The 21,915-nt window shown below is 50.4% G+C and overlaps 1 long non-coding RNA gene across 4 annotated transcripts; it reads left to right on the forward strand.

Annotated features, from left to right (window-relative positions):
* The first annotated feature begins 6,865 nt into the window (after positions 1-6,865).
* Positions 6,866-17,581, forward strand: LOC134729692 (uncharacterized). Of its 4 annotated transcripts, XR_010111005.1 has the most exons (4): positions 6,866-9,006; positions 9,709-9,807; positions 10,961-13,298; positions 13,423-17,581. It is a non-coding gene; the product is annotated as an uncharacterized LOC134729692 (long non-coding RNA). The 4 variants fall into 4 exon arrangements; XR_010111004.1 differs by lacking the exon at positions 6,866-9,006 and having other exon boundaries at positions 9,359-13,102; positions 13,213-13,298; XR_010111006.1 differs by lacking the exon at positions 6,866-9,006 and having other exon boundaries at positions 9,359-12,096; positions 12,974-13,298.
* Positions 17,582-21,915: the final 4,334 nt, after the last annotated feature.

Genomic DNA, 21,915 nt, shown 5'->3' on the forward strand with positions numbered 1-21,915 from the left:
AGGCCCCGGCCCAGGAGTGGGGCAATACCCAGGGTCTACCCCAGATGGCACCCTGCTGTGAACTGGGCGCCCTCAGCCCCTGCCTTGAGGAAGGGGCAATACCACCAGCATATCTTTTATCAGGGAAGATATTGCTGCAGTTTGGCCTCTGCAACTTAAGAGAAAAGCTGAGGGGTCCCCCAGCATCCCTTGGGGTGCCACTGCAAATACTGGCTGGGCCTGGAGATGACCTGGGTCCCATTCACTTTCTAGGGTGAAGGAGGTCATCATTACCACCCCTGCTTTCAGCCATTTCTTCATTCATTCAATCAACAAACTCTGGCTGAGCTGCAACCCTGAGCCGGGGAATTCAGCCACTCCAGACACAGCCCCTGCCCTCCGGGAAGTCTCGGGAGACCTGGCTAGTCTGGCTGGGAGAAGTCACACGTTGATTGTCTTGGAAGTGAGATGGCATTTACACAATGGAGGCTGCACTGCCAGCAGGCAAAAATAACCAGTTAATTCAGTGGCTTAAAGAAACCAAACCTACCCACAACGCTTGACCTCCCATTGATCCGTCTGCGACACCGGCAGTGGCTACCATTTATTAAGTGCTGATGGTGTCACCTGGGATTGACTTAGTGGTCTCTGGCGCTAGTTCCGAAGTTGATTCTGTCTGGAGAGCTTAATGCAGTGTTCAGACCTCAGGGTCCGAACCTGAGGGTCACCCAAAGATGAGTGGGACATAGCTGTGTGACCTCGGCTGAGTGCTTTCACCTCTCCAACCTCAGTTTCCTCTTCTGCAAAATGGGGTGGCTTCATGGCACCTTCACGTGGTGTGATTGCGAGGAATGAAGGGATCGATGCCTTGCAAGTAGAGGAGAAGGGGCCGGATACATCTTAGTTGTTATGTTATTTAATCATCTTGGCAACCCCGGGAGGGAGGAACCACTATCATTTTATTTTCCATTTTGCAGTTGAGGACAATGATGATTCCACACAGACAGGGCCCCTGACGGGGCAGTAGGAAAGGAGAACTGCTTTGGAAGGAGCATAGGCTGGACTGCCAGCACTCATAGGAGGCTTCGTGTGTGCCCAGGACTGCGAGAATTAAATACAGGACACCCAGTTCAGTTTGAATTTCAGATAAACTATGAATAATGTTTAGTGTAAGTATATCTCAATTTAACTGGATAGCTTGTATTTTTCTTTGCGAAATCTGATAACCCTAGATGTGCCAGGGACTGTGATGCTGGCATTTTGGGCATGAAGGGCAGAGCCCACTGTCAGGCACAGGCAGAGAAGGTCACAACTCCCTGATTCTACCCAGAAGAAATGGGCAGAGCCAAGGTGTTAATGGGCTGAGGAGGGAGGGCTCACTGCTGGGAGTGGGAGTGGGGAGGGGGCACCACGATTGGGCAGGCCTGAGTCCCTGGGAAGAATGCCACAAGTCAGAGGCAAAAAAAAAAAAAAGGTTTTGTTCACTCATTCATCAAACATTCTGCTCCTATTCAGTGTGAAGCTCTGTGCTGGGTATGGGGCACAGGGCTGGGAAGAAAACCAGCTCCCTGACCTCGTGTGACATTGTGGGGGACAAAGGGACTAAAGACACACACACACATGCAAACTCATAGCTCAATGAGGTCAGGAGGTCATTTCAGACATGGTGATGACAGGCCAAAGGCCAGAGTTGGGGTGAGATCAAGGAAGCCCTCCCTGAGGAGGTGGCATCTCATTCTACCTGCAGTTACCAACCACCCACAGGTGCAGCCCCAGCCATACTGAGGCTCACAGGTGAGGCTGACATCACATGTGTAAAAAGATGAGTCCGGGTGATAATTTCAGAGAGGGACGAGACCTGGGAAGAATATAAAAGGAGAGGGTTTGGAGGCCACTTGAGCCCAAAGGGTTGGGCCTCCTCTCTGGGGAGATGTGGGCTGGGCATGTAGGGGACAGTAGAGAGGGGATGCCAGGCCAGTGGGGGCATCAGGAACTGGGAGACTCTCATGGTCCCAGCAGGTTTGGAGTTTGGGACACATTTCTCAGCCTGGCTGTGGCCATGGGGTTGTGAAATGGGTGTGTGAAGCAAATGGATTGTGAAACGGGTGACTGCAGAGACAGGCCTTTCTGGGACTCCAGACAGCGTGTGCCACCATCCGCCCTGGCCATGGGTTGAATCCGCGGCAGGGGGGATTCTCCAGAGGAAACGTCCTGTTTCAGCAGGTTAAGGGGCTTTGCTCCCAGCGGCGCCTCGCGTCTGTGCTCTGCTGGACTTGTGTGCAGAGCCAGCTTCTTGGGAGTGTGACCCCCCTGCACTCGCCAGGGCCCCATGCTCTGAAGGGTCGGGGGTTTATTGTATTATTTTATTTTATTTTATTTTATTTTTAGTTTAATTTTTTCTACTGTTGACATCGTGAAATTCCTAATAGTTAACAGTTTCTGAACACGGGGGCCTGCAAATCTGTAACCAGTCCTGCTCAGATGCCAGGCCCACACTGGCAGCCAGTTGGGACCCCATGGAAGTCAGTGTGGGTTTTGGCCACAGCCGAGGGTGGCTGGCAGTGTTCTGACTGTGCCCGCTGGCCGAGGGTGGCTGGCCACTGTGGAAAGTGCCTGGCTGAGCCAACAAAGGTCCTGCTTGGGGAGCCGGTTGAGGGGACAAGGCAGAGGCCCTCCTCAGGGCCAGCCGTGCCCCTGTCTGCCTGCCACCCCCTGGCCTGCCTGGACGGAGCTGCCTCTGCAGAATTAGTCTTGGGAAACCTTAGGCAGCTTAATGACCTCCCCTCCCAACTTAGCACCTTTGGAAACACCGTCCAGCAGGGTCATTTTGTTCCTCAGGTTGGGGTTAATTGGGGCTGTCAACTTTCACAGGTTAGCAACTTTGGATTTCATTTTTTTTTTGTCTTGTTTTACTTTTAAACACTAGTAAGAGCCAATGTTTATTGGGCACTGCCCATGTGCCATGCCAGGCCCTGTTCTAACCACTTCACATTCTCCCACTTAGTCATTCCACAAATATGCATTGGGATCCTACGGTGAGCCAGAAATGAGCTCACTGGATCCCCACGACAACCCTCTGAGGTCCAAGCTAATATTATTCCCATTTGACGGATGGGGACACTGAGGCTCAGGGACCCAAGGATGAGGTGGAGCTGGGATGTGAATCAGGTACTTGGGCCCTAAAGCCCATGGGCTGGCCTCGGCAAATGATGCCTTCTGCACCCCATCTCCCTCCTCACTGCCTTTGACTGGGTCCTCCCTGGCCGTCCCACTGGACTCGGTTGGCGCTGTCCCCCTGGCCGTCCCACTGGACTCGGTTGGCACCGTCCCCCTGGCCGTCCCACTGGACTCGGTTGGCGCCGTCCCCCTCAGCTCCACGGAGGCCCCCGGGGATCCACCATTTGCCTCACCGCTGGTGGTGTCTGTTCATAAAACCTCATCTCCGACCATGAGGGGCAGCTGACTCTGCAGCAGAGTGAGGCTGGAGCGGCTGGGTTGGTGAGAGGCCACTCCAGCACCTGCTCTGGGTCTGGCGTGGGCAGCCTTGGCAGGCTGCTTCAGCTCACTGAACCTGCGTCCCCTCTGCCACTAAACAGGGAGGAGCGGGATTTCACAGTGAGGGAGAGGCAGTGTGGGGAGGCCTCAGCACAGGGCCCAGCGGCCCCTGGACTCGGTGTCTGTGAGTTCACCATCCCCTCCACTGCTCCAGGGGGCAGGCCAGTCTGGCATGCCTTGCTTGGGGTCTGGCCTGCAGTGGGTGCTTGGCAAACCTCTGTGGACTAAATGCGGGAGGGACACCTACCCACAAACACATCCAAATCCCATTTTTGGCCGCCTTCATGACTGGCTAACAAGTCTTCCCGCTCACTCACCCTCTCCACCTCCAAGTATCCTCTTGCAGCTGAGTATCCAGAAGCCAGTCACCTGGGCTAGCACCTACCAAGAAGAGCAAGGAGCGTTTGCATGGTATCGACCAGAACCAGAAGTCTCAGCCAGAAAGACGTGTTGTGCATGTGTGGTCTCCACTGTGAGCTTGTGGGTGTGCGTTGCATGTATATGCGGGACGTACATGTGCATATTCACGCTGTGGGGTATTTGTGTGTGTGTGGTGTGTGTCGTCTGTGTTGAGGGTTTGAGGGTGCACATTGTATTGTACATATGTTTGGGGTACGCATGTGAGTATTTGTGCTATGAGGGTATGTGTGTGTTGTGTGTGCATCTGCGCGTGTTCGCGCATTTTCTTGGTTGCGTTGTGTGTGTTTAGGCGCTGATACAGGAGCTTCGCTGCTGTACAAATAGACAGGAGCTTTGCTGCTGGACAAATGTCAGATGGTTGAGTTCTCCAACAGCAATCCAAAGATGCTCAGCTAAATTGGCCACAGATGACACCCCCACCTCCATCCCGGGGTGCCATCCCATTCTCTTCTGTCCAATTTTTCAATTCCAGCAGGGAACTGAATTCTTCCCGAGAAGAGAGGGCTTTGGAAGCCAGGCAGGGAGACAAGGGTGGGCAGAAGGAGAGGACAGAAGGGAACATTAGAGCCAATTTTGTCTTCTGACAGATGGGTAAACTGAGGCCCAGAGAGGGCCATGACTTGGAGAAGATTCAAGGTGCCAGTGAAAGGCAGAGCTGAGCTAGGATCCATCCAGTGCCTGACAGCGGCCCAGGCCCCGCAGGGTCTTTGGTTACCTTAAATAGCTTAATACACAGACTTTTCTACCACAGGTTGAGCTTGAGAGGGGAATGGAAGATTCCAGATGTTTAACTCATGTCTGAAACACTTTCAGAAAGAACTATTAGTCACTCAAGCTGATTTCACGGACCAGAAATACCCAACCAAAAGTGTTCTGCGTCTCTCTTGTCATGAATGACACATTGTACTGTTATTAGGAGTAATTAATAATATAAAACTGTGCTTCTCAATGACACCAGAGCGATTTAGGGGAGGCTGGCCCTTGGTGTTCTGCTGCTGGGTTTGAGGGGAAGCAGTTAGAGTGGTCTGGGTGTGACAGCAAAGGCCATGCTGATCACAGAGGACTCGGACATGACCGTGTCTGCCAGGCTCTGTGCAGTGCTAATGCCAGGCACCTCACCTGGCACAGAGACAATTCCACACCTCGTGCCAGGCGCTGCAACAAGCCGTGGGGCTGCACAGTGAGTAGCGCAGGCCAGCTCTGCCTCCACGGTATCCCCTCTGATGGGCTTACCCACTCATCTGCCCATTTCCCCCAAACCTGAATTCTGCATGCTGAAAACTGTGGGGTCAGGCAAGTATATGTTACCACTTCTGTGTGACCTTGCTGAAGAAAGTGAATGAAATACTCCGGGCCTTAGTTTCTTCATCTTAAAAGTGGAGATCTGACAGGTATCCATCCACTCATAGGGCCAGTGGAAGATTACATGGGGAACTCATGCAGGGCACTCAGCACAGGGCCTGGCTTGGAGCAAGCTCTTGAAAAAGCTAATTACAGTAGTCCCCCCCGCCCACCCCATGCATGGCTTCCCTTTCCAAGGTTTCAGTTACCCATGGTCAGCCGAGGTCCAAAAATAGTGGGTACAGTACAGTAAGATATTTTGAGAGTGAGAGAGAGAGAGAGGGAGGGACCACATCCACACAATTTTTATTACACTATATTGTTATAATTGTTCTATTTTATTGTTAACTGTTGTTGTCAATCTGTTACTAGGCCTAATTTATAAATTAAACCTTATTGTAGTATCCATGTGTATGAAAAAATAGAGTATATAGGGTTCGGTGCTGTGTGAGGTTTCAGGCATCCACTGGGAGTCTCAGAACGTACCCCCATGGATAGGAGAGAAGACTGATTAACACCGCGCACTGTGCATTCCAGGGGCTCCCCGTCCCGGACAAAATACAAACAGACCCTACTAAATCCCTCTTCTTCCCTTTGGATAACTTATCTCAAATTATAAATTATAATTTTGTGTGTGTGAATTTGTGAGTGGCTTCATTCAGTGTCTCTCCCCAGCTAGACTGTGTCCTGTGTGTCCCCAGTGTCTGGTCTAGGGACAAATGCTGAGATGTCTGCAAGGCATCTAGAACGCCAGGAAGGCACTGTGGGAACCCAGAGGAACAGGGCACGACGGTGCCCAACAGTCCCCAGGAAAACACTGTGTGCCCTTCACCTACATCTCCATGCCAGGGTTGGAGACAGGGTCCTGTCCCATCTGCACAGGGAGCCCTCCGGACGGGTGAATCTGTCGTCAGTTTGGGGCTTGGGAATCGGTGTCCAAGAGCTGGCTTCAAAGGCAATGAAACTGGCATTGCATCTTTGAAGGCAGCACAGGCTACATCTGTCTTATTCTCCGTGTCCACAGCCCCTAGCAGTGACTGGCATGTGGTCACGCCCAATAAATATTTGCTGAATGAATGAACGCAAAACAATTTGCAATGTGGACTAGTCCCTTAAAGTATGTGTATCTGAAACCGGTAAGTCTACCACATATCTTAAGGAAATAATCAGAGAAGTGAACAGAGTTTTAAGGAGAAGAACGTTGATCCTATCTTCATTCGTAAAAGCAAAAGTGCAATGAAATTAAAAACAAATAGAAGATGCGTAAATAAAAGGCAGTGATCATAAAACTGTTCAAAACCATGTTTTCAAAAATTATCTGATGATATAAAGTCCCATATAAACTAAATTTAAAAATAGGCTGCAGAACCGATCTCAACTTTTTACAAAAATATTATTAGAAAAAGGATTAAAATGATATTTGCCAAAATATTAACAGTGGTCAGCTTTGTGCAATGGATTAAATGCAATATATTTCTCATATTGTTTGCTCTATTTTCTACGATGAGCATTCATTTAGAAAAATTTTTAAAATTTTTTACTTAATAGTGCCTCTGAAGCACCTCTCAAGTCCTACCTCCTGCGGCTCCTTTAACAGCGGCCAAGACACCGAAGAGGCGGGGGTGCCAGACAGGCTGACGTCATGGGCAGCCCGAAATGACACAGCGAACCGGCCAATCCCAAGTTTGGATTCCGGGAGAAGCACGATCTATTGGATACAAGTGCTGGTGGCCTCGGCCAATGGTGGGAGAGGGGCCGGAGCCCGGCGGCTGCGTGGGTTTTAAATCCACGTGGTGGCTGCGGGGCGGGGCGCGGGGCCTCGGTGTTTAAAGGCTTTGGGTCCGCCGGGGCTGCAGCGGCGGCTCCGAAGCGCTTGTTCTTTTTTGTGAAAGGCGATTCCTCCACCACCTCTTAGGATCTTGGGCAAGTCACTCAGCCTCGCTGAGCCTGTTTGCATCAGTAGGGTTTTGTGAGGCTCCAGCCCTTCAACAGAACATTTGCTGAGCATCTACTGTGTGCCCAGCAGGGCCTTCTTAGATCAGGTATAAGGCAGGAGGGAAGCGTCGGGAGTCCCAGGCCTGCTGCCTCTGTAACCATGGGCAGGTGGTTCAACATTACCTCCCCTTCTTCCCCACTGCTCTGCCCCATCCTGGCTTTTATTGTATCTCCTCTAAAAGGGTGTGAGCTCCACGGGGAGGTACCCATGTGCCTTGAGGAAGATCTGCCCCAGTTTATATTCAATAGGTACTTTTTGAATAATTATTGCAAAGACTAGTTCTCAGCACAGAGCTTAACACATAGGAGGTGTTTGATAAATGGCAATTGTTCATGCAATAAAGAACAATAGCAGGCCAGGTGCGCGGTGGCTCACACCTGTAATCTTAGCACTTTGGGAGTCTGAGGCAGGATTATTGCTTGAGCCCAGGAGTTTGAGACCCCTGGGCAATGGTAGTGGGACCTCATCTCTTAAAAAAAGAAAAAAAGAAAAGAAAAAGAAAGACAGAAATATATTAGCCAGGTGTCTTGGTGCATGCCAGTAGTCCCAGTTAATTGGGAGGCTGAGGCAGGAGGATGGCTTGAGCCCAGGAGTTTGAGGCTGCAGTGAGCTATGATTGTGCCACTGCACTCCAGCCCGGGCAACAGAACGAGGCCCTGTCTCCAACAGAAACAACAGCAAAGAAGAGCAGATAGCACTGATGAAATGCCTATTACGTGTAAAGTGGTGTTCTGGGCATTTCACATGTATTACATGCAATTTAACATTAACAAAATTACAAGTCTTATATAACAATATTCACAAAAAAAACAAATTAGTCACCATTATTATTCCTATTTTGCTGATGTGGAAACCAAGGCAGAGAGAGGCGAGGTAAGTTTTCTAAGGTCGCGTGGCTAGGAGGTGGTGGGGCTTGATTCAAATCCAGGTCTGTCTACTCCTGGGGCCCTTGTTCTTAACCCCTGCGCTATCCCAATACTTGTCTAGTACTCAGCCTTTTTTTTCCAAGAACGTTCTAAGTTAGGCCTGTGCTAGTGGGAAGTGGGAGAGGAGGGGATAGGAATCAGGTGGGTGAGGCAGAGCCAGGTGAGCTGGGGTCCTGCCCCCTATGGCATGGCCCAGCCCTATGGGGTGGCATTGGGCAGGAAGAGGGGCAGTGAGACAGACAGCCACTGAGGCCACGTGTCCTGTAAACAGGCTACCTGCTTGCCAGGCCCTGTGCTGGGCTGGTGGGGGGCAGTGCGAGGCAGTGCTGGGCATGACACACCCTCCCTGCCCTCATGGGGCTGTCAGTCTAAACCAGCTACCACTAATGGTGACCTGAGTGCAGCCTGCAGGAGGGGTTTTGATTTTGCCTGCATGGTATTTAAACACTTTTTAAACATGAATTGCCTCGGTCCCCACCCCTCCCTAGTGTCACAGATGTCAGCTTTACTCATGTGTCCCACCAGCTCCTGAATGCCCTGAGCAGCTTTGTTCCCTGGTCTCCCCATGCCAGCAGCCCGCGGGGGGGGGGGGGGGGGCCTCTGTGGCTGGCACACAGTGATTGCCCTGGCTTTCTTTGCTTTGCCTCCTGTCTGTGTTTGAAATCCCGAAATCACCACCTTGAGCTCTGAAGCCCAGCGGCTCCGAGGCTGCAAGCCTCTCCGCTGGCCCCAGATGTGCAGCATGCAGCTTGAATCTCTGAGGACTCTGGTGGTGGATGCCAACTCCGAGTAAGTCAGACTTGGTTTCAAGTCCCAGCATCACTGCTAACCAGATGAGTGACGCAGGGCAAGCTAATAAAATCTGCAGAGTCTCAGTTTTTCTCCTCTGCGAAATGGGGATAATAGCTCCTTCTTCATCCGGTTATGGTGAAGGGTAAGTGCATTGATGCAGGCTGAACGCTTGGCACAGAGTAACACTCTTTCTTTGGAGGCAGCTCATTTAGAACCATTGTCACTGGCAGGAAGTCCTTCCATACATCAGGCTGAGGTCTGCCTGCTTTATAACTTCCATAATTTGTTTTCCTAGCAGCATAAACATGCTTCTCTCTCCATAGAACGGCCCTTCAGTAACTAAGGGCCATGCTAAACATCACGGTGTTCTATTCAAGCTCTCCTACATCATTTGTGGAGCCCATTGCAAACTAAAAATGCCAGGCTCCATGTTCAAAAATTAGCAAGAACTTCAGGTTGGTGACAGCAGAACTCAGAGCCCCTTCTGAGGGCAGAGCCCCATGTGGCTGCACGTTACATCCCTTGAAGCTGGCCCTGTTCTCACTGGGGGTTCATGGTATGGCAGCATACTCCAGTACCACAAGATGGGGTCTTTCCGGAGCTGAGCAGGGCAAGGACAGGTTCTGGCTGGACCCAGGGAAGCCCACCTGCAGGTGTGGCCTCTATCTCTGCAGCTCATGGTGGGAATCTGGCCCACAGGACCCAGCCTGCCACCCTCCAGGGAGCCGTGGAGATTTCAGGATTTCTCCTCTGCGAAATGGGGATAACAGCTCCCTCTTCATCCGGTTATGGTCAGGGGTAAGTGCGTTGATGTAGGTTGAATGCTTGGGCAGAGTAGCGCTTTTTTGTTGTTGACGGCGCATATATTGAGAGCAAAGCACACAGATCCAAAGTCGATTGTTTGATGACTTTTCACGTTGCATATACCTGGATCACCACCTCCCGGATCAAGATCGACAGCATTCCCGTCACTCCAGAAAGTTTCCGGTTACCGCCCACCTTGTTTCCAGTTACTGCCCACCTCATTTCTAGTTACTGCCCCCCTCGTTTCTAGTTACTGCCCGCCTGCGTCCCTGCAGAAGAGATAACCACGATTCTGACTTCTTTGACGGTAGATTTCTTTAGTTCATGCTTGACTTTCTATTGTTTTATTTTTATTTTTGTATTTTTAGAGACAGGGTCTCACTTTGTCACCCAGGCTGGAGTGCAGTGGTGTGATCATGGCTTACTTCAGCCTCCATCTCCCCTGGGCTCAAGTGATCCTCCCACCCCAGCCTCTCAAGTAGCTGGGACTACAGGTGCGTGCCACCAGGCCCAACTAATTTTTTAATTTTTTGTAGAGACGAGGTCTTGCTATGTTGCCCAGGCTGGTCTTGAACTCCTGGGTTCAAGCTCCCACCATGTCCTTCCAAAGTGCTGGGATTATAGGCATGAATCAAGGCACCCTGGCTTGATGTTCTGTAAACAGAATCCTGCAGTATGTATTCTTTTGGGTCTGACTTCTTCACTCACGGTTAGGCGTGCTAGGTTCACCCTAAGCACAAAGGCGTGCTGCTTTGTTCTTTTTCATGGCTCTGCAGCTTTCCTTTGTGTGCAGACACTGTGATTTGTCCCTTCTCTTGTCATGGGCATGGGTTGTTCCCAGCTGTTGGCTCTTGCAGGTGGGGCCGCTGTGGACACTCTTACCATTGTCTCTTGGCTTGCTCCCTGCACACTTATTCTCCTTTCTCTGGGGTCCTTTGTCAGGAGTGGGAACGCTGGCAGAGGGTGGGCTTGTGTTTAGCTATAGTAGATATTCCTGATCAGTCTTCCAAGATGGTTGTACTGACGCCCATTCATTGCCACCCGCAGTGGACGGAGACTTCCTGGTGTTCCACATCCTCCCCAGCACTCGGTTTGCTGCTCTTATTAATGTAGCCATTCTGATCAGCGTCACCCTTGGATTTTGCAGCTGACCTAAGGAGGCTGAGTGCCAAGACCCGAATTTGCTGCTCCTCACTGACCACTGGCAAGAGCTTCTCAGCCCGTGGCCTTCACCCTCAGCCCCTGGGTGCCCCTTACCCTTGGAGACACTTGCAAATCTGACAAGCATGGGTTCTGTGACTTCATCTGAGTGACTGACGAGCACCCAGAAGAGGACAGACCCCACTGCAGAGAAAGCCGGGGCTTCCTCTTAGACAAGCCGCTCCCAGTCAACGCATCTTTCACTCATGTCCTCTCCCAACAAAAGCGTGGAACAGGAAAGTATCTGCTCTTCACAGCGTCACATGCTCTATTTAAAAACAACTTTTGGGAGGAGAGGAGGGAGCAGAACAGATGTTTGGCCATGTTAAATTTACACAGTGATTGTAGGTTGCAGCCTCCTGCCTGAAAGATTAAAATATGAAAAAAATGCATCTCAGAAACACAACAATAACAACCCCAGCCCCTGTGGTGCACTCACTACAGGGAGGCGCTGTGCTGGGGGCTTTGGAGCTGGAGCGGCTCCATGTCAACTCCTCAGCAACCCTTGGAGGTTGGTGTTATCACACCATTTTACAGATAAGCTACGACCTCCAAGCCTCAGTTTCCTTATCTGTAAAATGAGAGGGAGGCAGAGGGAGATTCAACATGTGCAGAGAGATTAAACACACACAGAGGAGAAGGCCATGGGAAGACAGAAGCAGAGACGGGGTAGAGGCAGAGAGCAGGCAGAGGGAGGCAGAGACAGAGACCAGGATGGAGAGGGAGAGGTAGAGACCGGGGTAGGGGGGAGGCAGAGACTGGAAGCAGAGACCAGGCAGGGGGAGAAAGAAACCTGGGAGGAGGCAGAGACTAGAGGCAGAGACCCAGAGGAGGCAGAGACTGGAGTGATACAGCCATGAGCCAAGGGACACGGGCACACAGGCAGCCATCAGGAGCTGGCAGAGGCAGGTGGGACCCCAATGGGGCCTCTGGAGGGAGCCTGGCCCTGCTGACACTTTAATTTTGGTCCTGCAATAACTGATTTTGAACTTTCGTCCCCTAGAACTGTGGGAGGATCAATGCTGCTTGAAGCCATCAGTTTCTGGGAATTTGTCACAGCAGCCCAGGAAACACATGCAGAAGGTTTGGAGATTGGTCTTTCTGATGACTAGGGTGCTTGGTGCCCATTTCAACACTCTCTGCCCTCAGTGGCACATTCAGACCGCGTTGACTTGGGCAATGGTGAGGGAAATGCAAAGGTGAGCCAAAAATACCTGGTCTCTGTCTTTGGGGGGACTTAAAACAACAGCAGCTCATTCTGTCGCAGTCCAAGAGGCCAGAAGTCCAGAATCACGATGCCAGTGGGGCTGGCCCCTCTAGGGGCTCCAGGGAGAATCTCCAGCATTTCTCTCCTGGCCTGGTGGCTGCTGGCTCCTCTGGCGATGTGTGGCATGTGGACGCGTCACAGAGATCGGCAGGCAGATCTCTGCCTCTGTCTGTGCATGGTCTTCCTCTCCGTGTGTGACTCTCTGTGTCTTCACTTGGGCTTCTCACAGGGACACCAGTCACTGGATTTAGGGTGCACTCAAATCCAGTATGACCCATCCAAACTCATGACATTTGAAAAGACCCTTTTTCCAAATATGGTCACATCTGAGGTCCCAGGTAGATATGAAATTTGGGTGACACTGTGCAACCCAGTACCATCCCTTTTTTTTGAGACAGAGTCTTGCTCTGTCACCCAGGCTGGAGTGCAGTGGCGCGAATATGGCTCACTGCAACCTCTGCCTCCCAGGTTCACGCCATTCTCCTGCCTCAGCCTCCCAAGTAGCTGGGACTACAGGCGCCCGCCACTGCGCCTGGCTAATTTTTTGTATTTTTAGTAGAGACGGGGTTTCACCATGTTAGCCAAGATTGTCTCGATCTCCTGACCTCGTGATCCACCCTCCTTGGCCTCCCAAAGTGCTGGGATTACAGGCGTGAGCCAGCGCGCCTGGCCCAGCACCATCCCTTTTTGCAGGAGTCACCCTCTTTGGTTTCTGAAATGGGGACACACGTTACAATGGAAACGAGCACTTGGGGCTCCCTGTCTCGGAAAAGTTGTTGAATCAATGCACGTTGATTGCTTCAGCAATCTAGGAAATACTATGTAAGTTTTCTTCAAACAATGCCAGTATGGCCACAGCGCCCCCCAGAATTCTACTATTCATTCACTCACTCATTTACCTCATTTACTCATTCATTCATTCATTCATTCAGTGTTCCGTCCCTGATGATTTGGTTATGACCAAAGCAGACACAATCGCTGACCTCAGGGAGCATGTGTTCTGGTGCAAGAACTGACGGTGAGGTCCCCCTGACTCTTTGCTTATCCTTCTGACAGCAAAAGTTGTCAGGAAAACAGACAGAAACAAAAAATGCCCACTCTGGACTGAATTGTAAATCTTATCCCTTTCTCCTCACCCAAAGCCCAACAAAGCAATTTGAAATTCCAAACCTGTGACCACTGGACAAGATCACCTTTCTCCCACTGAGAAGAAGATCAGCGTTGGCTCGGGCCAAGTCTGGGAGACAGACAAGGCCTCCTTTCAACATCGTGCCTCCAGGGGAACCAGGCCAAGTATCGGCCCTCCAGAGACAGCTGCAGCCCTTGGAGGCCTCCCCACTGAGTCCACACCCCTGGCCCAGGGCACTCAGGCTGGCTGACCGGCCCTGCTCCCTGGCCAGCCTCATTTCCTCCTGTTCTCTTGCTTGGTGCCCCTAGCAGCCCTCTTGCACCTGGCCACTGCTTCCCACGCCAGGGCCTTTGCCTTTGCTGTTCCCCTGCCTGGCATGGTCTCGTCATTCAGGGCTCAGCCTGAATGTCACCTCCTCCTGGAAGCCTTACCCTCATCTCATTATGTCCTACCCTATCACCCTATTTCTTTCCCTTGGGTCACCAGTAAGAACCTGGGTTGAGCGTGTGCAGCCATCTCATTGTCTTTGCCTCACTAAACTGTAAACCCTTTGACAATAGGGATCTGTCTGGTTTGTTTGACGTGTAACCCCAGCTTCCAGCCTAGCACAGAGAAAGCTCCATGGAGACACTGACTGTCAGATGACTGCAGACCTCCCCACAAGGAGGAGGGAAGCTGGCCTCCAAGGAGGCGCATCCCACGGTGCAGTGGTCTCTGGCCAGGGTGGGTCATTACGCCATTGGTTTATAGCGCCATTTGCTTCGGCCCCTTTTGGTGGCATCCCAGGGTTCAAAGTGACCAGGCAGCTAGTGTGGGGAGACGGGACACAGCTGTCTGAGGTCAGGGGGTCTGTATGTGCCTCTCCGGCAGGGAACAGCCTCGGCCGTCAGAAGCCAGGTTTCAGCATTTAGGATGCAGCCAACAGCCAAATTGCTTTCTTGGTTTTATATATAATGGCTTTTTTTGGTACCATAAGGGCGGGTGGACAGGGCTGCCTTTGCTTCCTGGAGGGTCTGGTTCCTTTCGGGGAAGGTCTTAGTTGGCCACTGGAGTAACAGCACTGTGTCGGCCCATGTGGCCAGCCAGCATCCCTGTGCTCATGGCTAAGGACAGGCTGTTACTCTGTTCTGCGGGTCTTGAAGTCATTTCGTCAAGTGGACGTCGGAAGGAGAGCGAGAGAAGGGCAGACAGCATCCATGGAGACTGCCACAGAGAATGGAAAGAGAATGGGATCTGCAGTCTGATGGGCTGGCATATCTCAGCAGCAGCAACAACACAATAATATGGAATTCAGTCCAGGCACGGTGGTTCCCGCCTGTAATCCTAGCACTTTGGGAGACTGAGGTGGGCAGATCGCTTGAGCCCAGGATTTTGAAACCAGCCTGGGCAACATGGTGAAACTCCGTCTCTACACGAAATACAAAAATTAGCTAGGCATGTTGTCATGTGCCTGTAGTCCCAGCTACTTGGGAGGCTGAGACAGGAGGATTGCTTGAGCCCAGGAGGTGGAGGCTGCAGTGAGCTGTTTGTACTACCACACTCCAGCCTGGGCGACAAAGTGAGACCCTGTCTCAAAATAATACTAAATACTGAGTTCATCTTGCATTCCTCCTACACGCTGAGCACTGCTCAGGCATTCACCTAAATTACTTCACACAGTTCTCATGAGAACCTTATGAGGTAGGTCTCAGTACTGTCCCTTTTTACAGACACGGAAGTGGATGCCCAGAGAGGGTCACTTGCTCCCTTTTTTTTTTCTTTTTTCTTATTTTTTTTGAGACAGTGTCTGGCTCTGTTGCCCAGGCTGGAGTGCAGTGGCATGAGCTCTGCTCACTGCAGCCTCCGCCTCCCAGGTTCAAGTGATTCTCATGCCTCAGCCTACCGAGTAGCTGGGACTATAGGCGTGTGCCACCACATCCGGCTAATTTTTGTATTTTTAGTAGAGACAGGGCTTTGCCATGTTGGCCGGGCTGGTCTCGAATTCCTGACCTCAAGTGATCTGCCCGCCTCGGCCTCCCAAAGTGCTGGGATTACAGGCGTGAGCCACCTCAGCCAGCTGTCAGTTGCTCACTTGGTGAAGTCAGGATTCTAATTCAGGCTGTTGGAGTTTGAAACTGAAGCTCCTCTCCATTAATGGAAGAACCCAGATTTGGGAGTTTCCCGGAAGACCCACCTGGGGTGGGAGGAGAATTGACTGGAGCAACACCAGCAATGCCCACAGTAACAACCCCAGCGGCGCTAATAGCCTGGCCGTGGGAGCAGCTGCTTATGAGCCTGGCCCGGAGCCGGTCCCTGGTTAAAGACCTTCATGTACTTCATTCCACGCTCCCAGCAACTTCCCACAGCCAGCACGTCACGGGTGCTTGGGAAGTGTTACTTGCATATTTGTTGACTCAATCACTGAACAACTCTAGGCGGCCGTTAATTTTATCGCGTTTTGCAGAGGAGAGCACTGAGATTCAAAGGAGCCAATTTGCCTGGTGACTGCCCCGCTCAGCGCTGAGGACCACTTCTGGTCTGGGATGACGTTTCCATCAGGCAGCTGCGAAATTAGGCCACACGGAAGATGTTGTGAACTTTTTGCAAAAAGAAGTGTTATTTCTGTTACGTTGATGTTAAAGATTCTCCTATGAAATGATTTTGATTGCAGAAAGTAACTTTAAAATGTTATTATTACTAACCTATGGTGGTCTCTTGCCATCCCCTTCTGAAAAGTCATGCCAGTTGGTGAATTCTGGACACGTGGGAGCCACTTCTCAAGGTCACAGCATCCAGGTACCTAGAACGTGAGCCCAGGTCTGGGTGATTGCACAGCTCTGCCACCTGATCAGCTCCATAAACTAAAGGTGGGGAGTTTCGCCTTTCTTAGCCTCATCGGGAAAGCAAGGCATTACAAGAACCCGCCCTGGCACATTACTGAGAAACCAGGATGAAGTGAGGATTCCAATCCCATTTCCTGGCACACAGTAGATGCAGGTTTTGCCCTAATGCAACCCCAGGGTCCCGCATGCCTGAGGGCAGGCTTAGAAATGTCATAAATCAACCCAGAGAAGAGAAATTAAGAGGGAGAGGCAAGCATGTTTGTGGGGAAAAAAAAATGCCTGTGGGATGGAAGGCTACAGTGATAAATGAAGAAGCAGAGGACTTTGATTTCTGGTAACAACAACGAAAACTAAAGAAAATGTTGATGTACACTCACAGTTTGTCAGTGGAATGTCCCAATGCTGAAAGTAAGTAGGAATATAAGGGAACACTGGGATTGGCACCAGGGAAAATACCTCCAGGCTGGGGGAAGTGATCCAGTGGCTTGCAAAGGTAGAAGAGGCAAGTCCAGCCAAGGTCAGTTGTTGGGGGAGGTTGCTTGGAGGATCCTTGTGTCTGACCACAGCTTCACTCTTGAAACTTGATCATCTCAGCTGCCTCAGTAGGTCTGGTTTCCTGAAAGCCAGGACCACTTAGCGGAGGTCCTTGGGCAAATCACTTCATCTCTCTGGGCTCAGTTAGCTTCTCTGTAAAATGGGTGGAAACATACAAATGCTGTCATGGATTAAAGCCCTCGGAGCAGTGCAAGGCACCAGGCAGCCACTCAGCTCTGCTTGCTGTCCCTTGTAGGAAGGAGGCAAACCCCCAGTCCCTGTGAGTCCCTCCCCAGCACCTGCGCACAAGGTTGGGCAAATAGTCAGTGGGGAGAGACGGGACCATCCTGGAAGGTGAGGGGAACTTCAGACAGCAATTTCTAGAATCCAAGTTCTCCTCTGGGTTCAGTCTTAGGTTGGCAGCTGCCAGGCACTTCCGGGAAAGGCAAATAACAGAATTGCTGGTGTTGAGAGGTGAAATAATACAGTCCCAACAGTGCACGCACATGCTTTGTAAGTCAAGAGATTTTGATATGCTTCCAGCTGTATCCCCAGGATACACAGCACTATGCACTATGCCTGGTGCATAGCAGATGCTTAATTAACATAACTTGAGTCAAAAATTGAATATGCTCCTCAAGGGTGGCAAAGTACAGCCTGTGGGCCACATCCAGCCTGGTGCCTGTCTTTGTACTACCTGCCAGTTACGAGTGGCCTTTACATTTTTAAATGGTTGGAAAAAGGCAAAAGAATAATATTCTGTGGTACATGAAAACTGTATGCAATTCAAAGTTCTGTGCCTATAAATAAATTATTTTGGGGAATGCAAACAGCCTCATTTGTTCACATATTGTCTATAGTGGCTTTTGAGCTACAAGGGTAAAGGTGACTAGTTGTGACAGAGACTTTTCAGCCCACCCAGCCTAAGATACTTTCTCTCTAGCCCTTTAAGAAAAAGTTTGTGGCTGGGCACAGTGGCTCACACCTGTCATCTCAATGCTTTGGCAAGCCGAGATGGGAGGATCGCTTGAAGCCAGAAGTTCAAGACCAGCCTGGGCAACAAAGCCAGAGTCCATCTTTACAAAAAATAAAATAAAATAAATTAGCCAGGTGTGGTGGTACACACCTGTAGTCCCAACTACTTGGGAGGCTAAGGTGGGAGACTGCTTAAGTTCAGAGTTTGAGGCTGCAATGAGCTATGGTTATACCACGGCACTCCAGCCTGGGCAACAGAGCAAGTCCCTGTCTCGATAAAAAAGGAAAAGGTTTGCCAACCCCTGATCTAGACCAATTGGTCTCAACTTTGGCAGTGCGTTGGAATCACCTGAGAGCTTTAAAAATCCCGATGCACAGGCCTCAGCCTCAGAGATTCTGACTTAACTGGTCAAGAGTGCAGTTGGGACAGAAGATTCTAATGGGCAGCCCAGGCTGAGAACACTCCCTAAGTGCTGGCTGTTAATCAGGACTCCTCTTTTTGGTTGTTAGTACCTCCCAAGCATGAACAGGGCATCAGAGCACCACGGGGAGAGCAGCGCCAGGCTCCTTCCAGAGATCCCTGAGCCCAAACTTGCAGACTCTCAGGCTTGTGGGGCCAGTCAGGAACAAACATGGGGGAGCGGGCAGGTAACTGAGTGCGGCCTGTCTCAGGTTCTCTGTCTCCCTTTGCTCCTGGCAGGTGGGCTCAGGAGGGTGTAGATGCAGGGCTGCGTCTCCTCTATGGGCCAGCAGCATCTCTACATGTTTCATGGCACCTGGTACCATGTGCTGAGCACTGGCTGTCATGCCCATCTATTCTGGTCGTGTTAGAAGCAGCTCCCAGGTATTGAATGCTTCCTCTGTGCCCAACAACTATGTGCCACCCTACGATGGGGGGAGTGTCTTTCCTTTTGCTGAAGAACTTTTCTGAGGCTTGAGGAGGGCAAATCACATTCCCACAGCTGCCTAGTTACTGCCAGGCCAGGGTTTGAAGTCAGACCCGTCAGGCTCCAGAGGCCACTCTCTGAGTCCCTGTGCGCTCCTGCCAACGGGAGGAAGAGAGAGCTAAGCCGTCTCTCTCCTGGGAGGCTGGGGCGTCTGGTTTCTTAAGTGATGAGCACCGCAGCAGTGGCGGCGGCACCGTCCTGTGGCTTCTTTCTCACAAATCTTTTATTTTTGGCCTGAGACAGCTAATGCGTGGCCAACGTATCCTAGGAAACCAGGATGCTTGGAGCAAGCTGTACCAAATCTCCATGCTAAAACCATCAGACGGCTAATTTGGGCCTCTCTAGTTATTTATTTAATTATTTTTAGATGCCTGTGTATCATTTTACACACTTGCTTGACAAATGCAAGCGTCAGGCACACGCGTGCAGGGCATTGGACCATGTGCCTGTTCCTGCGTGCACGCGCTCACTGTTCCTCTCCTTGGTGAGCCTCCCGGGGCTTGCGGGTGAGGCAGGATCTGCCCAGGCCTCCCCCTCCTGCCTCTTTCTCACCCTTCAGTGGCACATCCCAAATGTCAAGCCCTGAGGTCTAGCTCTGGGTCATGGCTTCTCAACGTTGGCACTATTGGCATTTGGAGCCAGGGAACACTGTCCCGTGGGGCTGTCCAAAATCAGACCTGCAGCAGTGTCTCTGGCCTCTACCTCCTAGGTCCTAGTGGCTGTCCCCCCCATCCCCCATACCTTACCCCTCACCCCCTGTTGCGACAATCAAAAATGTCTCCAGGCATCACCACGTGTCTGCTGGGGTTTGAGTTGCCTGATAAAATACAGGACACCCAGTTAAATCTGAATTTCAGATAAGCAGGGAATTATTTTTTAGTATAAGTATGTCCCAGATATACACATAAGTATAGCATAAGAATGTCCTATGCAATATTTGGGACATACTTATACTAAAAAAAAATTCATTGTTTATTTAAATTCAAGTTTAACTGGATGTCCTGTATTTTATTTGCTAAATCTGCCAATCCTAACTAGGGGACAACATTGTTCCCAGTTGGGAACCACTGGGCTAGAGCCTGGGTTCTTCACCACAATGCCTCAGTTTCCTCACCTGTACAATGGGTATGATATCAGTTCCGACCTTGTCAGCGTGTCCAGGCTCTAACACAGCTGAGACAGGATGGGAGGCATGTGACATGCTCAGCGAAGGCCAGGACATGCTGTTGGGGCCTCAGTGATGCACCTGGGCCTCTTTCAGCCTCCCTGTTCTTCTCCCTACTTTCTTCTGCTCTTTGTCCTGGATCTCCCATGGGTGACTTGACCAAGGAAACACAGACACCACCCTAAGAATGGGCAGCAGAGGACAGGCCCTGCAATCCAAGTACAAGTTTAGAAAGAAACCATTTCTCATGGGGAGTGTATTAGTCCGTTCTTGCATTGCTATAAAGAACTACCTGAGACTGGGTAATTTATGAAGAAAAGAGATTTAATTGGCTTACAGTTCTGCAGGCTGTACAGGATGCATAGTTGGGGAGGCCTCAGGAAACTTACAATCACGGTGGAAGGGCGAAGGGGAAGCAGGCACCTTTTTCACATGGCAGCAGGAGAGAGAGCATGGGTGTGAAGGGGGCAGTGCCACAGCCTTTCAAACAACCAGATCTTGTGAGAACTCACTATCATGAGAACAGCAAAGGGGAAAGGCATCCCCATGATCCAGTCACCTCCCACCAGGTCCTGCCTCCAACACTCACTCCAACACTGGATCACAAGTCAACATGGGATTTGGGTGGGGACACAGAGCCAAACCATATCAGGGAACCAGCATCTACTGCACAGAATTCCTTGTGCCTAGTTCTGTGCTTAGAACTGGGAACAGTGGTGCTAAAACACAGATCCAGGCCCTGCCTTCCACGAGCTCCCTGGTTCCTTGGTCCCTCTGATGCCTCCCTCCTTCCCCGCACCCCCCACATCTCATCCATTGGCAAATCCTGGAGCTCTACTTCTGTTTTAAAAATAGCTCTATTGAGGCATCTTTGGCATACAATCAACTGTACCATTTGGTAACTTTTGATCTATGTATGCACTGTGAACCCTCAACACCATCCACATGCTGAATATCTCTGTCACTCCTGGTGAGCTCTCTCTCCCGCCCCCTCTCCCCCAAGCAACCACTGATCTTCTCAGTCACTATAAATGACTTTGTATTTCCTCGAGTTTTATATATAAATGGAATCATACAGTATGTACTTTTTTGGGTCTGGCTTCTTTCCTTCACATAATTATTTTGAGATGTGTGCACGTTGTTGAGTGTATCAGCAGTTCATAGCTTTTTATTTCTGAGTAGTAGTCTGTGGCATGGATATACCCCGGTTTGTTTATCCATTCACTTATTGATAAACTACCTCTTTTTTACAATGCAATTATGCATTGGAGTATAACATGCATACAGCAAAGTGCATAAAACATTCATGATAGTTTGACAGAAAAATAAGATCTAGTGTTTGATGGATCAGAAGGGGACTGGAGTTCACAATACTCTATTGTATATTTCAAAATAGCTAGAAGAGAATAATTTGAATGTTTCTAGCATAAAAAAAGACAAATATTTAAGGTGATGGATATTGTAAGCAGACTGATTTAATCTTGACTAATGATACAAATGTATTAAATTATATGTACTGAAAAAAATGATATGTGACCAGATGAGTGCATTTTCATGAAGTACACACCCTCATCCGTGTAACTATAGCACCCAGATTAAGAAACAAGACATGGCCAGACCCCAGAATCCCCCCTGAGCCCCTCCTTGTCCCTGCCTTCCATTCCCCTCTGTGTTCTGACACATAGATCACACTGAGGGTTCTTGAACTTCATCTGAATGGATCACACAATACATTATTCTTTTGTGCCTGGCTTCCTCCACTCTACGTTATGACTGTGAGATTCATTCTCCGTGTTATGTATACCTGTAGTGTGTTCCTTTTTACAGCCGAGTAATATTCCACCGTGTGAATACACCACAGTTTGTTTCTCCGGTCCCCTGTTGCGGGACATTTGGGCTGTTTCCAGTAGTTGGCCATTGCAGATAATGCACCTGTGGACATTGCTGCCATAGCTTTTGTGCCTGTGTTTTCATTTCTGTTGGGCTGTGCCCAGGAGAGGAGGTGCTGGGTCCTAGGGTGTGCATAGGGTCAGCTTTACTAGATATTCTTCCTCTTAAATTCC

This window comes from Pan paniscus, chromosome 21 (genome assembly GCF_029289425.2).
Source record: "Pan paniscus chromosome 21, NHGRI_mPanPan1-v2.0_pri, whole genome shotgun sequence".
Lineage (NCBI taxonomy): Eukaryota > Metazoa > Chordata > Mammalia > Primates > Hominidae > Pan > Pan paniscus.